Source organism: Papaver somniferum, unplaced genomic scaffold (genome assembly GCF_003573695.1).
Source record: "Papaver somniferum cultivar HN1 unplaced genomic scaffold, ASM357369v1 unplaced-scaffold_10, whole genome shotgun sequence".
NCBI lineage: Eukaryota > Viridiplantae > Streptophyta > Magnoliopsida > Ranunculales > Papaveraceae > Papaver > Papaver somniferum.
This window is the reverse complement of record NW_020618825.1, coordinates 838,193-843,747: the sequence shown is the minus strand read 5'-3', so window position 1 is coordinate 843,747 and position 5,555 is coordinate 838,193. Positions and strand designations below refer to the sequence as shown.

General features: G+C 40.2%; 6 non-coding genes and 2 pseudogenes across 6 annotated transcripts; all 8 read right to left on the bottom strand.

The window, feature by feature from the left end:
- Nucleotides 1-117: 117 nt before the first annotated feature.
- LOC113327230 lies at nt 118-236 on the bottom strand. Its single transcript, XR_003348894.1, has one exon. It is a non-coding gene; the product is annotated as a 5S ribosomal RNA (ribosomal RNA).
- Nucleotides 237-612: 376 nt separating this feature from the next.
- On the bottom strand, nt 613-731 carry LOC113327044. Its single transcript, XR_003348704.1, has one exon. It is a non-coding gene; the product is annotated as a 5S ribosomal RNA (ribosomal RNA).
- Nucleotides 732-1,079: 348 nt separating this feature from the next.
- Nucleotides 1,080-1,198, bottom strand: LOC113327390 (annotated as a pseudogene).
- A 375-nt stretch (nt 1,199-1,573) lies between these two features.
- Nucleotides 1,574-1,692, bottom strand: LOC113327352 (annotated as a pseudogene).
- Nucleotides 1,693-2,068: 376 nt separating this feature from the next.
- Nucleotides 2,069-2,187, bottom strand: LOC113327087. The gene has a single exon (XR_003348747.1). It is a non-coding gene; the product is annotated as a 5S ribosomal RNA (ribosomal RNA).
- A 376-nt stretch (nt 2,188-2,563) lies between these two features.
- Nucleotides 2,564-2,682, bottom strand: LOC113327198. Its single transcript, XR_003348859.1, has one exon. It is a non-coding gene; the product is annotated as a 5S ribosomal RNA (ribosomal RNA).
- A 376-nt stretch (nt 2,683-3,058) lies between these two features.
- LOC113327068 lies at nt 3,059-3,177 on the bottom strand. The gene has a single exon (XR_003348728.1). It is a non-coding gene; the product is annotated as a 5S ribosomal RNA (ribosomal RNA).
- A 374-nt stretch (nt 3,178-3,551) lies between these two features.
- LOC113327085 lies at nt 3,552-3,670 on the bottom strand. The gene has a single exon (XR_003348745.1). It is a non-coding gene; the product is annotated as a 5S ribosomal RNA (ribosomal RNA).
- Nucleotides 3,671-5,555: the final 1,885 nt, after the last annotated feature.

Below are 5,555 nucleotides of genomic sequence, written 5' to 3'. Positions count from 1 at the left end.
CCCAGGCTTCGTGCCATAAAAACCCATTCTTTCTCTCGGGTAATCCCTTCGCTAACTACTCGGCTCGCAGCCATAAGGATAACCGCTAAAAAAAATGGCAAAAAAAATAAAAAAAAAAGTATTCAACGCGAGGAACTCCCAAGAGGTCACCCATCTTAGTACTACTCTCGCCCAAGCACGCTTAACTGCAGAGTTCTGATGGGTTCTGGTGCATTAGTTATGGTATGATCGATTGCCGAAGATATTTTACCAAGTTTACTTCTTAACACATCTCCAATGTATTGGTCCGAACTCCCCATTCGGCTATTAATTCTTCGTGGCAAGTCTGACTCGGGCAAATGATGGTTCGTTGGAAACATTATGGCGAGGAGAATCCTTTCGTGCAATTATTTTGGATTAACAACCTCGTTTCGGTAGTATTTTAATAAAAAACTATTAAAATATTCAATTAAATGCACGTTTTTGGATGAATTCCAAAAACCTGGGGCGGGCGCCCTCCCAGGATTCGTGCCATAAAAACCCATTCTTTCTCTCGGGTAATCCCTTCGCTAACTAGTCGGCTTGCACCCATAAGGAAAACCGCTAAAAAAATGGCAAAAAAAATAAAAAAAAAGGAATCAACACAAGGACTTCCCAAGAGGTCACCCATCTTAGTACTACTCTCGCCCAAGCACGCTTAACTGTAGAGTTCTGATGGGTTCTAGAGCATTAGTGCTGGTATGATCGATTTCCGAAGACATTTTACCAAGTTTACTTCTTAACACGTCTCCAATGTATTGGTCCGAACTACCCATTCGGCTATTAATTCTTCGTGGCAAGTCCGATTCGGGCAAATGATGCTTCGTTGGAAACATTATGGCGAGGAGAATCCTTTCGTGCAATTATTTTGGATTAACAACCTTGTTTTGGTAGTATTTTAATAAAAAACTATTAAAATGTTCAATTAAATGCACGTTTTTGGATGAATTCCAAAAACATGGGGCGGGCGCCCTCCCAGGCTTCGTCCCATAAAAACACATTCTTTCTCTCGGGTGTCATAAGGAAAACCGCTAAAAAAATGGCAAAATAAAATAAAAAAAGGCAATCAAAACGAGGACTTCCCAAGAGGTCACCTATCTTAGTACTACTCTCACCCAACAACGCTTAACTGCAGAGTTCTGATGGGTACTTGTGCATCAGTGCAGGTATGATCGATTGTTGAAGGTATTTTACCAAGTTTACTACTTAACACGTCTCCAATGTATTGGTCCAGACTCCCCATTCGGCTATTAATTTTTCTTGGCAAGACCGATTCAGGCAAATGATGGTTCGTTGGAAACGTTATGGCGAGGAGAATCCTTTCGTGCAATTATTTTGGATTAACAACCTCGTTTTGGTAGTATTTTAATAAAAAACTAATAAAATATTCAATTAAATGCACGTTTTTGGATGAATTCTAAAAACCTGGGGCGGGCGCCCTCCCAGGCTTCTTGTCATAAAAACCCATTCTTTCTCTCGGGTAATCCCTTCGCTAACTAGTCGGCTCGCAGCCATAAGGAAAACCGCTAAAAAAATGGCAAAAAAAATTAAAAAAGGCAATCAACACGAGGACTTCCCAAGAGGTCACCCACCTTAGTACTTCTCTCTCCCAAGCACGCTTAACTGCATAATTCTGACTGGTTCTGGGGCATTAGTGCTGGTATGATCGATTGCCGAAGATGTTTTACCAAGTTTACTTCTTAACACGTCTCCAATGTATTGGTCCGAACTCCCCATTCGGCTATTAATTCTTCGTGGCAAGTATGATTAGGGCAAATGATGGTTCGTTGGAAACATTATGGCGAGGAGAATCCTTTCGTGCAATTATTTTGGATTAACAACCTCGTTTTTGTAGTATTTTAATAAAAAACTATTAAAATATTTAATTAAATTCACGTTTTTGGATGAATTCCAAAAACCTGGGGCAGGCGCTCTCCCAGGCTCCGTGCCATAAAAACCCATTCTTTCTCTCGGGTAATCCCTTCGCTAACTATTCGGCTCGCAGTCATAAGGAAAATCGCTAAAAAAATGGCAAAATAAAATAAAAAAAGGCAATCAAAACGAGGACTTCCCAAGAGGTCACCCATCTTAGTACTACTCTCGCCTAAGCACGCTTAACTGCAGAGTTCTGATGGGTACTGGTGCATTAGTGCTAGTATGATCGATTGTTGAAGGTATTTTACCAAGTTTACTACTTAACACGTCTCCAATGTATTGGTCCGAACTCCCCATTCGGCTGTTAATTCTTCGTGGCAAGTCCGATTCGGGAAAATGATGGTTCGTTGGAAACGTTATGGCGAGGAGAATCCTTTCGTGCAATTATTTTGGATTAACAACCTCGTTTTGGTAGTATTTTAATAAAAAACTATTAAAATATTCAATTAAATGCACGTTTTTGGATGAATTCTAAAAACCTGGGGCGGGTGCCCTCCCAAGCTTCGTTCCATAAAAACCCATTCTTTCTCTCGGGTAATCCCTTCGCTAACTAGTCGGCTCGCAGTCATAAGGAAAACCGCTATAAAAATGGCAAAATAAAATAAAAAAAGGCAATCAAAACGAGGACTTCCCAAGAGGTCACCTATCTTAGTACTACTCTCGCCCAAGCACGCTTAACTGCAGAGTTCTGATTGGTACTGGTGCATTAGTGCAGGTATGATCGATTGCTGAAGGTATTTTACCAAGTTTACTACTTAACACGTCTCCAATGTATTGGTCCAGACTCCCCATTCGGCTATTAATTCTTCGTGGCAAGTCCGATTCAGGCAAATAATGGTCCGTTGGAAACGTTATGGCGAGGAGAATCCTTTCGTGCAATTATTTTGGATTAACAACCTCGTTTTGGTAGTATTTTATTAAAAAAACTATTAAAATATTCAATTAAATGCACGTTTTTGGATGAATTCTAAAAACCTGGGGCGGGCGCCCTCCCAGGCTTCTTGCCATAAAAACCCATTCTTTCTCTCGGGTAATCCCTTATCTAACTAGTCGGCTCGCATCCATAAGGAAAACCGCTAAAAAGATGGCAAAAAAAATAAAAAAAGTCAATCAACACGAGGACTTCCCAAGAGGTCACCTATCTTAGTACTACTCTCGCCCAAGCACGCTTAACTGCAGAGTTCTGATGGGTTCTGGGGCATTAGTGCTGGTATGATCGATTGCCGAAGATGTTTTACCAAGTTTACTTCTTAACACGTCTCCAATGTATTGGTCCGAACTCCCCATTCGGCTATTAATTCTTCGTGGCAAGTCTGATTCGGGCAAATGATGGTTCGTTGGAAACATTATGGCGAGGAGAATCCTTTCGTGCAATTATTTTGGATTAACAACCTCGTTTTGGTAGTATTTTAATAAAAACTATTAAAATATTCAATTAAATGCACGTTTTTGGATGAATTCCAAAAACCTGGGGCGGGCGCCCTCCCAGGCTCCGTGCCATAAAAACCCATTCTTTCTCTCGGGTAATCCCTTCTCTAACTAGTCGGCTCGCATCCATGAGGAAAACCGCTAAAAAAATGGCAAAAAAAATAAAAAAAGGCAATCAACACAAGGACTTCCCAAGAGGTCACCCACCTTAGTACTACTCTCGCCCAAGCACGCTTAACTGTAGAGTTCTGATGGGTTCTGGGGCGTTAGTGCTGGTATGATCGATTTCCGAAGATGTTTTACCAAGTTTACTTCTTAACACGTCTCCAATGTATTGGTCCGAACTCCCCATTCGGCTATTAATTCTTCGTGGCAAGTCTGATTCGGGCAAATGATGGTTCGTTGGAAACATTATGGCGAGGAGAATCCTTTCGTGCAATTATTTTGGATTAACAACCTCGTTTGGGTAGTATTTTAATAAAAACTATTAAAATATTCAATTAAATTCACGTTTTTGGATGAATTCCAAAAACCTGGGGCGGGGGCTCTCCCAGGCTTCGTGACATAAAAACCCATTCTTTCTCTCGGGTAATCTCTTCGCTAACTATTCGGCTCGCAGTCTGATAGACGCATTTATGTGTCTAATTTGTCCCAATTGTTTATATTGTTAGTGCTCGATTTTGTACTTATTTGGTTATTTTATGTCTTTGTAGGTGTTTTTGGAGAAATAAGCTTTTGCGGCGAAATTGGCTAAAAAGTGGTTTTTGCGCTCGTGGGAGAAAATTACTATACGGACTCTCACTTTGGATAAGGGGTAACCTAATTACTAAGGGGCACCCCATTTCAGGGCATGTACTAAAGGGACACCGGAACTGGATAGGGGGAGGTCATCTTCAAAGTTTCAAAACTGGATTTTGGCGGAAAAAAAGGCAGCAGCGTCAACAGTTTTGGATCAAGGATTTGAGCGACCTAGGAGGCGATTCAATGGGCAAATTTGGTACCCACGGACTCTACAAGACATAAGGGACCTGTTAGAAGCGATTAGACCCATCTAATTGGGCTGGATAAGTCATAAAATCCACACAAAGTCAAGACAGTGCACACGGTTTCTGTTTAGGGTTTGAGATTAGTTTGATAGATTTATGGGATATCTTGCGTGGGATATACATCAAAACAGTTGGGTAAAAGTCCAAGAAGATATTTGAGACGAGAGAATAGCTAGAAACAGCCTGTAACGCAACAAGAAGAAGATTATTCTTCAAACAACCCGTAAAGAATAATGGAGATTTCCAAGGGGTTTGATCGAGTTTCAAGGGGATTTAAAGCCTATAAATAGTTGGTTTTATGTCAGAGAAGGGGGATCAAGAGTTAGGGGTCGATTTGGAGGCCAGCAGAGAGGCGCAGGAGGAGTTGCAGGAATTGTACCTGCTGCTGCTGCTGCTGCCATTAACAAAGCTCGAAGAACACACCTGCAATGACAGTCGTTTATCAACAGTGACAACGACAAGCGCCCGTGGGTCTTAAAACAACAGCGTCAACAACAGCAGTGAGGTATCGTTATTTACAGTGGTATTTCATCGTTCTTCTCTGGACGCTTAAAGAGGGTCGTAGTTTCACTGTATTATATTTTTCACTCTTTTAATCATATTTTGAGCATCAAGTATGTATTTTGAGAACATGATTATTATGAGTAGCTAAACCCCAATACTGGGATGATGGAGGAAGCTGTTTTTCAGCCATGTGGTTATTTAAATAATTCTTAATTCACTTTTTTCACCGATTTTAATTGATTTATGATTTCAATTAATTACTTGTGATTTTGTTTGATGGAACATGCTTAGTCCTAGGGATTCTTGATGTGCCATGCTTATCATATACAAGTAATATTTTATGGAATCTAATTTGGCAAAGATAGAGTTAATACTTGTTTTATTTTGAGCTATAATCGCCTAGGATTATTTTCTGAGCCACTTGAATATGAAACACATTGGAATCCTGAGTCCTGGTTCCTCTTGATCTTGTGACATATTGTGTATATATTTTTGTTTTAAAAATATTTTCAAGTCCGAGTAACGAACTCTTATTTACCGCAATCGAAGTACTATAACAAAATGGCGCCGTTGCCGGGGACTTGTATATAGATTTGTTTTTAGGTTTAATTTTTTTTTTTTTTT